Raw genomic sequence first — 13,827 nt, 5'->3', positions numbered from 1 at the left:
CTTTTAGGAAACCCAAAATTAGAAGTTTTGAGGTTCATAAATTCAATAATAAAACCAAACCTCAATCTAAACTTCGACTTAGTCTTCCTTAACCAATCCATCCTTGTTTTCATCATGAAAACTCCCCTTAAATGTGTATAAATATGTTTTGAGGGGTTTGGGATGGTTACCTAGACTAAAGATGGTCCAAAATGTTGAAATCAGGCTTTACCAGCCAAAATCAGCATTCCCAATCGATTGGAGTTGGGTCACAATCGATTGAACCTGCTTGAATCGATCCATTGATCGATTCAGGAGGGCTGGATTGATTGGTGGATCGATCCAGAAAGCTTATGTTCACTAGAAGCTTGCTCTCAATCGATCGGGTGATCGATTGAAGCTCTGAAAAAGCTGAAATTCCATTTCAGACAATTTCAGAAACCCCTAGAAAAATCTACAAAATTCCAAAAATCATAAAAAATCATTGTAGACATTATTTAGGGCATATAGTGTCATGGAAAAATAATTTTTCTAAGAAAATACTTCATATTTTCAAAGATTAACACAAACTTGAAAACTTGTAAACACTTTAGTGTTTTCTTCAAGTTTGTGCTCAACTATTCAATGATGATTACTATCAAAAGATAGTCTTCACCAAGGTTTTCCAAAAGCATTATAAAATGATTTTCAAAACCAATATCCAACCATGTTTCTTCGGCTCAATGCACATGACTTGTACATTAGTTTTCCCAATGATTGGAAAACACATAACTATGTGTTTTGATGAACCTAAAACTCAAAAGAATGCACTAAATCACATCTTGAGTTTTGTTCATCATCCTAACATCTCACTTGCATCTAACGTGTACACAAACACATACAAGCCATCTTATAGTTCATTGTGAGATGTAAGTCTTGGTTTTGCCCTAATCTAGGGATCATGCACATCTACCTAGGCATTTTGAGGTTATGAACATCCACAAAGGATGTTACTTGTTAACAAAAGCCATTAGTTCCTAATTGCAAGGAATAAACTAATGCATGATAATGTTATGACATACATCAAAGAAAAATAATTTTCAAAAGAAAATTTCCTATGACTATATGATGTATGTATGACATGACATGATATTTTTATATTTTTCATAATAAGGTATGAATGACAAAGCAAATAAATATGATGTCATGACATATAAAAGGCAAACAATCATGATAAATTTTAGCATAAATAAAATACCTAGATTACCTATCTAAGTATCCTAAAACCTTAGCTAAATTAAGCTTTAAAACCTAGATTGCCCACTATTTCTCAAGAAAATGCCAATAATCCAATTTTGGCATTTCTTTTGCTTTTCTAAATTTGTGCCAATTTAAATTAACCATATTCCTCAAATTTTGGCATAATTTTCTCTTTTAAAGAGTAACCATTAGAGTTAAGGCATACATTGCCTTTAATTTCCTAAAAACATACCAAAATCCCAACTTGGTAGTTTTTATGATTTTCTCAATTTGTGTCACGTAAAATATCATCCAATTTATCAAATTGTGACACATTTTACTCTTATAAGAGTAAATAAAAATTCTTTTCATTTTCAAAGTTTAACAATAACCTTGAAAATGTTCCCCTAGTGTCAACTTCATCAAAGTTGGGTTAACTACCCTTCTAATCTGAGTTGACACTCTCTAACCCATCTATGGGATAGAGAAAATGCTCCTAGGAACCCAACACCTATTGGTGCTCCTTGGATGCTCTAGGTATTCACTAGGGATAACTTCCCTGGATACCTTCTTAGTGACCTTGTTAGGCTTCTTAGAAACCTTGGTCACTTTTTCTAGGTCAACTCTAGGGATTGCTTCCCTTATGACCTTTCTAGTGACTTTCCTAGACTTCTTAGAAGTCTTAGTCACATTTGTTGCAAAAATACACTTAGGGATAACTTCTTTAGTATTTTTGACTTGACCTTTAGACCTAGACTTGGTTCCATAGGTATATGGAACTCTATGGTAAGAAATTACATCCTTCTTAGCCTTAGATTTGTATCCCAAACCTCTATGGCTCTTGGATGGCCCTTGTTGTACTCCTAGACCTAGGTTTTTCTCATTTTGCCCTTTTAGGATATTTTCCATCCTTTTTAGGGTCTTTTCCATTTTATCAAGCCTTGACCTCAAGACTTGATTTTCTATCATTAAATCCTTAGTTTTTGATTTTTCAATGAATCCATGAGCAATTTTATGTTTAGGCTTGTAACTAAAACTCTTAGTTTTCTTGCCTAGATTTTCATCTACCTTCCTAACCCTAGGTGTGGTAGTCTTAGCATGAAAAGCTACATGATTTTCCTTAAAGCTATCATGCTTTCTATTCTTATGATAAATAGCATTAAAATGATAAAAGTTAGAATTACCATGCTTTTTACTATTATTTAAATGGGTAGGCTCAATAAATGATACCTTTCTTTTTGCCTTGGAGGCTCCCCCTTGACTTGTGCTTCCTCCAAGAGCCTTGACCGCTTTCTTATCCTTGGGACATTGGCTCCGGTAATGTCCCTTTTGATTGCAAGAGAAACACACAATGTGCTCTTTGCTCTTCTTTGTTCTGGGAGCGATCTCCTTGGGCTTCTCCTTGCCCTTTGGTGCCAATTGACTCTTCTTCTTGGCCAATTTAGGGCACTTGCTCTTGTAATTCTCTTTTCCCCTACACTCAAAGTAAATAATATGATCTTTATTATTAGCAATTGAAATTGGTATACCTTTGCTTGTAGGGATGACTTCTTCTCCTTTTGTTCCGGATGTAGAGGCTTCCTCTTGATCCGAAAATGATGCTCCTCCAATAGATTTGTCTCGACTTGTGGAGGTGGAAGCTTCTTCATCCTCTTCTTCTCTTGATCCGGATGTGAAGACTTCTCCTTCTTCTTGATCCGGTGTCACCGAAAGTCGCTCCCCCTCAATCCTAGAGGTGGATACTTCTTCATCTTCATCTTGTACATGGAACAAGGAGTATGTCCTCTCCTTGCCCTCTTCATTGTATTTCTTTGAAGATAAAGCTTCTTAGACTTCTTCTTCGGAAGATGAGCATCTCTCACCTTCGGAATTCTCCTCCTCTTGGTCTTGCTCTAATGAGTCACCCTCTTTGGATTTTTCTTGGCTTGGTACAGTAGAGGAGATCTCATGAATCTTTGCCAATTTGCTCCAAAGCTCCTTGGAATCCTTGAATTCTCTAACTTTAGCCAAAATATTGCTTGGAAATAAATTAACCAAAAGTTTGGTCACTTTATCATTTGCCTTGCTCTTTTGAACTTGCTCTTGGCTCCATTTACTTTTCTTGAGAATTTTGCCCTTTGAATTCTTTGGAGCTTCGAAGCCTTCCATTAGAGTAAACCATTGCTCTATCTCCACCATTAAGAAATTCTCGATCCTTGATCTCCAAAGATCGAAGCTCATCATTGTGAATGGTGGAGGCACCCTCGTATCGAATCCAAGTTCATCTTGGAATTCCATTTGAAATTGAGCCTTTTGATGAAGTCTTCGACTTGTAGAATTTGCTCCAACTTCTACACCCTCTAGCTTTGTTGCCCCTTCCGGTGATGATTCCGGTGAAGAGAGGTCTCGCTCTGATACCACTTGTTGGGACAAAATATGTAGCTAGAGGGGGGGGTGAATAGCTCGGCGCGATCGTCGTTCTCTTCGTTGCTTGTTTCTTCAATGGTATGCAGCGGAAATACAAGAAATAAAATACACAACGCTAACAAAAGGATTTACTTGGTATCCACCTCACAAGAGGTGACTAATTCAAGGATCCACACACTCATACACCCTCCACTATGAAAACACTCCTTTATGGTAACTACCAAAGGCGGAGAAGCCCTACAAGTTCACACTACAAGAAAAAAGGGAAATGGAACAAAATACAGGCAAAAGCTTACAAGTTTGCACAAGAAAACCCTAACCCTAGATTTCTTCTTCTGCCATAGATCCGCCTCTTGACTTGGAAGAATCTCCAAGAACTTCAAGAACTGGCAGTGAGAACTCTGTGGAGAAGCTCTGTAAAGATCTGTGCTCGCTGGAGAAGAAGCCGTGGAAGTTCTATCGAAGGAATCGCATGCCAACTACTTTATCCAGCGCCAACGGTCGGATCCCAATCGATTGGATTGCTCCCAATCGATCGGGGAGGCTTTGGATCGATTGGCTGATCGATCCAGAGCGCCTCTGTGCTCTCAGGAATTGCCTGAATCGATCGGCTGATCGATCTAGGGCTTATCACGCAGAATCAAACCTCCCAATCGATCCACTGATCGATTGGGGGCTCTGGATCGATCGGCCGATCGATCCAAAGCTGTTCTGTTCGCACGACACTTCTCCCCAATCGATCCACTGATCGATTGAGAGAAGTCTTGTCGTGGGGACTTGCCCAATCGATCAGCTGATCGATTAGGCATGAGCCAATCGATCGGCTGATCGATCCAGCTCATGGTTTTTGCCCAAAATCAAGTCCAAAGTCCCCTAAACCAACATCCGATCAACCATGACCTGTTGGTACATCATGCCTAGTATCCGGCCACCCTTGACCTGCTAGGACTCCCTCACCAAGTGTCCAGTCAATCCTTTTGACCCACTTGAATTTTTCTTCCTCATGCCAAGTATTTAGTCAATCCCTTTGACCTACTTGGACTTTCCAACACCAGATGTCCGATCAGCCTTTATCCATCTGGATTTCCTCATGCCTACCTTCACTCACCAGGACTTTCCCAAATGTCTGGCTTCACTCACAGGACTTCCAACTGCCTAACTTCACTCACTAGGTCTTTCACCTGGCTTCACTCACCAGGATTTTCTTCTGCCTAACTTCACTCACTAGGACTTTCACCTGGCTTCACTCACTAGGATTTCCTTCTGCCTAGCTTCACTCACTAAGTCTTCCAGTCAAGTATCCAGTCAATCTTGACCTACTTGACTCTCCTTCACACATGAACAATTGCACCTGCAATCTTCATGTATTGACTACATGTATTGTCAAATATCGAAATCACAACATCAAGACTTGAGCTTGACTCAATTCAAGCTTAGTCAACACGGTCAACCTTGAACTAGGGAATATTACACCAACAACTAGGTTTGCCGCCTCCTTCTTTGGTTTGTTTCTCTACTTTTGTTTTTTTTCTTGTGTTGATTCTGCTATTTGCCGGTCCACCACAGACCAATACTGGGCCTGCCAGTCCACCACCCGCCAACTGCAGCAACCGCCCACTAGGTCCACCGCCTCACTCTCTTATTTTTTTCTCTACTATTTTTTTCTTGTGTTGATTCATTGATTGGATTGTGTGTGACTTTGTTCTCTTATCTCTTCTATTTTAAATTATTCTATTGACTACCAACTACCATTACCAAGTATGAAAATCAATATTATTCAATGGCACAGTGCTATTCGAGGTAAATAGTAAACTCATTGTGTTGTTTTCTCATTTGTTCTGCAGAGTCATTGTCTTATTGGGAAGCCCCCAGCCACTAGCCATCATCGCTCAAGTCATTCACATAATTCAAGGTTAATTTTTTACCATTCTTATTTTTTTTTTACTTTTTTATTTCAATTTAAATTAGGGGGTTTAGGGTTTAAATTAATTACGAATATTAATTTAATTACATATAATGTACATGACTTTATTTTTAATTATTTATTTATGTAGATTATGGAAAGGTTTTTTAAACTTAAACGTTTTCATGAGGGTTCTTCCAATGATCCTAATATTAGTGAAGCCGTGGAAATTCAATCTCATATGGAATTAAATTTAAATGATATTGTTAGTGATCCGAGATTACGAAAATCAATTGAAAAGTTTGATATTTCTATTCGAGATCAAGTCTGAAGAGAGTACTTGACTAGGGGGTCTGCCAACCAATTGTGCATATGTATCCAAAAAAGATCTTTTGGTAATCAAGAAAGGAGTTTCCAAGATAGTTGGTATAAAATATATACATGACTAGAATATAGCATATCAAAAGATATAGCGTTTTGCTTATGTGTTATCTTTTTAAACCATCAAATAAAGGAGGTCGATATAAAGATGATGCCTTTGTAAAAACGGGATTCATTAATTGGAAAAATGCTTTAGAAAGATTTAATTTGCATAATGGTGTCGTAGATAGTTGTCACAATCATGCTAGAGTACAATTTAAATCTTTTCAAGATCAAAGACATAGTGTTTCAAATATATTACGAGCACATGGGCGAGATATAGAGGTTTCTTATCGTACCCGTTTAACAATAATGTTGGATGTTACGCGATTTCTTTTGAAGCAGGGGATGTCTTTCCGTGGGCATGATGAGTCAAGTAATTCTTTAAATAGAGGAATTTTTCTTGAATTGCTTTAATGGTACAGTCAACGAAATGAGGAAGTTTCAAAGGTTACTAATCAAAATGCTCCCGGAAACAATCAAATGATTTCTCCAACAATTCAAAAAGACCTTACGCGTGCTTGTGCTTCTGAGATCACACTTTCCATAATCGAAGATATTGGAAACAATATTTTCTCCTTAATGGTTGATGAATCTTGAGACATTTCAGTGAAGGAGCAAATGAGAGTTGCTTTGAGATATGTGGACAAAAGAGAACAAATGATTGAACGATTCCTTGCAATTGTACATGTATCTGACACTATCTCTCATTTTTTAAAGGATGCTATCGATGCTTTATTTGTGAAAGATGGATTATCATTATCTAGATTGAGAGGTCAAGGATATGATGGAGCTTCAAATATGCGGGGTGAATTCAATGAGTTGAAATCTCTCAATTTGCAAGAAAATCCATTTGCAAGCTATATTCATTGTTTTTCTCACCAATTACAGTTAGTTATTGTTGTTGTTGCCAAGAGTAACCTCAATGCGAGTGTTTTTTTTTTAACTATGTCACTATGATTGTCAATACGACGGGAGCATCATGTAAAAGGAGAGATCAACTTAGGCAAATTGAACATGATAGGATTGTTGTAATGTTGGAGGGTGGAGAGATTAGTATAGGCAGTGGCAAAAATCAAGAAACTAATTTAGTAAGGTCAAGAGACACTCGTTGGGTTAGAGAATATTTAGTAAGGTTGTCTATTATCTATGTGACCTTCAGTGATACAAGTGTTAGAGAATATTTGTGATAATTCTAGTTCTTTTGATAGTAGAGGGGTTGCCAATAGTTTGATTCAGAAAATGGAGAATTATGAGTTTGTTTTCATGTTGCACTTGTGAAGATGATATTAGGAATGACACATGAGTTGTCACTTGTGTTACAACAAAAGGATCAAAATATTATCCAAGCCATAAGTTTGATTGAGAGTGTGAAAGATCAGTTTCAAATATTTAGGGAAGCAAGATGGCATACAATTATAGATAAAAGTCAATACATTTTGTAAGTTGAATGAGATCCCAGTGCCGGAGATGAAAGACAATTGTTTGATTGGTGGTCATAGTAAGCGTAGAAGGCAAGTCATCACCAATTTGCATTATTATCGTATGGAGATTTTCTATCAAGTACTATTTCTAAAAAAGAAAATTTATTATTATTATATTTGTCAATAAGATTTTCTTTACTTATTAATTATTATTCTTGCAAATTACAATGTTAGGTTGTTGATTTAGTTATACAAGAGATAAACTCACTTTTCAGAAGTTGGTACAGAATTGCTTAGTTGTATAGCATGTCTTCATCCAAGAAATTCTTTTTCTGAATTCAATGTTCAGAAACTAGTTCGACTTTGTGATTTATATCCTAAGGACTTCTCAACAAATGATTGTATAGTTATTGAACAACAACTTCATAATTTCATTCATAATATACGACAAGATCCAAATTTTTCTGGAATTGAAGATTTGGAAAGTTTTGCTCAAAAAATTATTGAAACTTTAAAAAATCAAGCGTATCCATTGGTTTATCATCTGATTGAGATGACATTAATTTTAACCGTTGCGAATGCTTCTGTTGAAATATTATTTTGTGCAATGAAGACAATAAAGACTGATTTACATAACCGAATGGGAGACAAGTGAATGAATGACAGTCTAGTCGTATACATAGAGAAGGATATTTTTTCAACAATTGAAAATGAGCAAATATTGTAGTGTTTTCAAAAGATGAAAAGTCACAGGATGCAATTGCCTCCTCTTTCTTATCCAACGACCATCTAATATGTCACCAAGTGTTAACCAATATTTCAATAAGCAATAGTCTAATTGTAATTTATTAATTTAGTAGTTTATCTTTTTAAGATGCCAAATTGAACTTTTTGTTTACTAAATATATTTATTATGTTGCAAAAGACATCCTGTTAGTGTTCGTTAAAATTTATATCTGGATCCGCTCTTGTCTATATATTTGGTAAAGTTATTAGATTATAAAATATTATAACTTTAATTTACTTATCATTTATCAAAATTTGAATTAAATTATTAATGTAAATTGTACCAATACACTAGGCATAGTTAATAGGAATTTCAAAAAAAAAAAAAAAAAATCTCGAGTTGACTGATTAGACTGTGGGAATGAGTCTACCACATTTACTTAGTTAATTAAAATTTCAATAGAAAACTGATAACTCCGATAAATTCAGAGTTAGTTGACCAAAAGGTCTTCACCATGAATAAAATATAAAGTTGATCCACGATAGTAAATAAATGTTCGGTTAAATTGTATTATTAGGAATTTGGACTGGAGATAATATTAAAATTATGATTTTGCATAATTCTCAATGATACTATGTTCTTGAAGTTGTCTGACATTCTTAATTGTAACAAATGTACGTTTATAAAGTCGCCGATTTAAAAGTTAAAATAAGGTAGAAATATATCATAATTGAAAAGTTTAATTAATTCGATTGATAATCAGATTAATCGATGTTTATCAGTTCAATTTACTCAATTTTTGTTGAAAAGTTAAATAGATTCAGTAACATTAAAAAAAAAAAATTTGATTTAGCAGATTTCAGTTAAATCATCAATTCAGTTTTGAATTGATTGCGCAGTCCTATCACAAAAAAAGGTTAGTTAACCCTACAACAAAGTCAGCTAAAAATCATTCAATGGATAAAGTCGCACATGATCAATTGACCAAAATGATAAGATTGGTTGATCAATTCCTCGATTAGCAAGTGATGTGGACAAGGAGCACCGTCACAATGAGATTAGGCTCAAAACTTATCTGAGTTGGTCAACCAAATTGGTAAGCATTGGGACCGATTGTGTAGTTAGAGGAGGGGGATGGGGGGTGAATAGCTCTTCGTGATTGTGTGCTCGGCGTTGCTTATTTCTTCACGGATATACAGCGGAAATACAAAGAAACATACACAACAATACTAACTCGAGGATTTACTTGGTATCCACCTCACAAGAGGTGACCAATCCAAGGATCCACACATTCACGTACCCTTCACTAATAAAACACTCCTTTTCGGTAACTACCGAAGGCGGAGAAGCCATACAAGTTCACACTGCAAGAAGAAAGAAAAGGGTACAAAAAACAAGCAAGAGCTTACAAGTTTGCACAAGGAAACTCTAACCCTAACTTTCTTCTTTAGCTGTAGATCCGCCTCTTGACTTAGAAAAACCTCCAAGAACCTTCAAGAACTGACGATCTGAACTTTGTGGAGAAGCTGTGGAGTTGCTGTGAAGATCTGAAAATGAAATCTGAAAGTTCTACCGAAGGAATTGAACGCCTGCAGCTAAATATGATGCCAACGGTCGGATCCCGATCGATTGGATTGCTCCCAATCGATCGGGGAGGCTTTGGATCGATCGGCTGATCGATCCAGCCGATCGATCCAAAGCGCCTCTGTATTCTCAGGAATTGTCTGGATCGATCGGCTGATCGATCCAGGGCTTATCGCGCACAAACAGCAGCTCACAATCGATCCACTGATCGATTGAGACCTCTGGATCGATCGCCGGATCGATCCAGAGGGGTTCTGTTTGCGCGACACTTCTTCCCAATCGATCCACTGATCAATTGGGAGAAAGCTTGTCGTGGGGACTCGCCCAATCGATCAGCTGATCGATTGGGCATGAGCCAATCAATCGGCTGATCGATCCAGCTCATGATTTTTGCCCAAAACCAAGTCCAAACTCCCCTAAACCAACATCCGGTCAATCATAACCTATTGGTACATCATGCCTAGCATCCGACCACCCTTGACCTGCTAGGACTCCCTCACCAAGTGTCCAGCCAATCCTTTTGACCCACTTGGACTTATCTTCACTAGGTGTCCGATCAACCTTGATCCACCTGAATTTCCCGTGCCAAGTATTCGGTCAATCCCTTTGACCTACTTGGACTTCCCAACATCAGATTTCTGATCAAACTTGATCCATCTGGATTTCCTGTGTCTGACTTCACTCACCAGGACTTTCAACTGCCTAGCTTCACTCACTAGGACTTCCCATCTGCCTGGCTTTACTCACCAGAACTTTCAACTGCCTAGCTTCACTCACTAGGTCTTTCACCTGGCTTCACTCACTAGGATTTTCCTTCTGTCTGGCTTCACTCACCAGGACTTTCACCTAGCTTCACTCACTAGGATTTTCCTTCTGTCTGTCTTCACTCACCAGGATTTTCCTTCTTCTTGGCTTCACTCACCAGGACTTTCCTTCTGCCTCACTTCACTCACTATGATTTTCCTTCTGCCTGGCTTCACTCACCAAGACTTTCCTTCACAATTTCCCATATGAACAATTGCACCTGTAATCTTCATGTATTGTCTATATGTATTGTCAAACATCGAAATCCAAACATCAAGACTCAAGCTTGACTCAATTCAAGCTCAGTCAACTTGGTTAACCTTAACTGGGGAATATTGTACCAACAATAAGTTCAGTAGATGACACAGACATGGCTAACTGATAAGGTCATGAACAATGAAACTTATCTAGATTAGTTGACGAAGATATGCAAATTGATTGACCAAATGACATAGTAGTCGAGCTACACGGAGCAGTGTATTTGGCAACAGGTTTAGCCAACCAAGATATTGAAAGAGGTTGACTAGATTGATTATTCGGTCAAAATGACAAAGTTAGTTGATCAAAATTCAGATAATTTTGCTGTCTATAACGACTGAATCTCATGATTTGGTCGATCATATTTGCTAAGTTAGTCAACTAGAGTATATTGACCAACAAATATACATAACGACTCGATTATATAAGCTCTAACTCTTCTCTATTATGCCCTCTAAGAAGTTCTCTGTAGGTATTGTGTATATTTTTCAGATCGTAGTATTATTATTCTATTGCTATTCTTTGACTTTCTTGATGTAAAATTATGTCTTAAGCCAAAATCTATTGCTATTCTTTGACATGGTGATTTTAGAAAAGTTTTTCCGACGTTGGAGAGGGTTCTGAAAGAAAAAAATATATAATAATTTTCGGTGAATACTTGTTTAATGAATCGAACTTTAGGATGTAATTTCGAAGAACTTTAAAATTTATTGGGTTCTTTGTTGATTATTATTGTATTCTTTTTCATTTATTAGTAAAGTTTAAAAAATAAATTTGATTTCAAATTAAAATTAATACTGTGAAAAAGAGTTTTAATTTATATAGAAATAAAATAAACTTTCAAATAAACTTGTGAACAAATATTTGACTATTTTTAAACTTTAAATAATAATAAACAATTTTTAAAATTATCTTAAAATTCCTTAAAATCCCCATCACAACTTAAACTTTACATGTACTCCCTATGTCATTTTCACTCTCTAACTAAATATAATAGATACTAATTTATCTAATTATCCTCATATGTTTATGTAAAAAAATTTAAAATGAGGTATAATTCTTTCTGGATTCAACATATTAAATTAGAATCTAGTATATTTTCTATCAAATTAAGCATCACTTTTTTTCTACCTGACCAATTGATTGGAAGCATATATCAATTGATTGGGTCAATCGATTGAGCTTAAGTCAATCAATTGGTTGGTCAGGCGGAAAAAGAGTCTGCTTAATTGAATGAAAAATATACTATATTTTCTTTAAATGATATTCAATTGGATATAAAATATACTAGATTCTCTTTAAATTGTGTTAAATATAGAAGGAATTATATTAAGCCAGAAAAATTGCTCAATTTAATAAAAAATATACTCGATTCAAATTTAAATGTGTTAAATTTAGAATGAATTATACTTCATTTTGGACTTTTTTTATCTAAAAAATGATGAGCAATTAGGTAATGATATTTACATAAGAGAGTTGAAGTAAAATAAAACTTTATATATAGGGAATGAAAATAAAGTTTTTGACATGATGACTCTACTTAAAGTTTAAGTATGATTAGGGATTTTCAGACAATTTATAGATTTTTTATCTAATAACGTATTAATAACAATTTAAAATTAAAAAATTTACCTTTGTTCTTAGCATATTTTTCTATAGAGTGATATGTTTGGCTAAACCATTAATTTAGCTTGGTTTAGCGTGCTAAATAATTTAAATAAATTAAATTAAAATTTTATCAATCTATTTAAAGATGGATCGAGATGGGCAAACCCATCTAGATTTGCTATCTGCAGGGAATGACCCACCCGCGGATTGAGAAAAAAATATTTTTTTCTATCAAATTTAAAATTAAAATAGAAAATTTAATGGAGAGTTTAATCGGTTTAATTTGTAATCTAAATTTAAAATTTTTAATTTATATATATATATTTTTAATTTTTCGATGGCCTAATGGGTTGGTCCGTCAAACCTTCTTAAGTTGAGTTGGTTTAGAATTTTTCTAATCCACTGGAGTCGACTTACCCCGCTTTGCCCCACCTTGCAAAATGACTGACCCACTGTGAATCGACCTTTGGACGAATAAGTGGAATTACATCAGGAATTACAAAATTCACGAGGAAAAATAATGTAAAGTAAATAGTAAAATTATAAAGATGGAGAGATTAATAAAAAAATTAGAGAGAATTTACAATTTGAGAAAATAAAATAAAAGAATATGAGTTGTCTTGATGAAGGGTGGGATGAAATTAATTCGATAATTTTATATTTAAGTTGATTAAAATACCTAATAAGGTAGATATTTTAGTTATTTTGTTTATTTCCTATTAAAAATTTTTCTTAATTAACATGTGGATTAGGGTGCAAATGAACCAAATAATAGTATAAAATATTGATATTCGAGTTCGTTTGAAAAAATGAACCGAATCCACTTCAATAGAATGAAATATTGATGTTCGAATTCGTTTGAATAAATACACGAAAGATTCGAATTTTATTTGAAGTTCAAAAATATAAATAATTATGCCTCAAGTTCTAATTGAGTTCGGCTTGAGTTGTTTGACCTTGATTCAAATATATTTATAGTGAAAGGTGAAGTTATTATTTTAGCATCTTTTAAGGCTGTTTCATACTTTTTAAAGTGGATAAATTATAGAGAATAATTATATTAGCGTAACAATCTTTTACAAAGAAGGAGATTAGACTTCCAATGAGATATTATATACTTATTAAAAATTGATCCCAAATTTATTGTCATAATTATTCATATAGATATTAACTATGTATTTATAAGGACTTAGATTTGAACTTGTATTTGATTCAAATATAATTCAATTATAACTCCAAGTTATTCTAATCTTTTATATATATATATATATATATATTGGACATATACGCGTGGTATTCAAATCATTTATGATACTGGGCTGTCAGTCATGAGATGAGATTCTCTGTCCTGAAAATGACATGTTCCCGTATCCCCTCGTCGAACGGACGTACTAAATCACATCTTAAGGATGACGTGTGCATCACGAGAATGTCATAGTCGTCTGATCAACCAAGGGACACATCATTTTCGAGACAGAGGATCTCATCTCATCAAT

This window comes from Zingiber officinale, chromosome 8B, assembly GCF_018446385.1.
Source record: "Zingiber officinale cultivar Zhangliang chromosome 8B, Zo_v1.1, whole genome shotgun sequence".
NCBI lineage: Eukaryota > Viridiplantae > Streptophyta > Magnoliopsida > Zingiberales > Zingiberaceae > Zingiber > Zingiber officinale.
Note: the sequence above shows the minus strand (reverse complement) of the source record.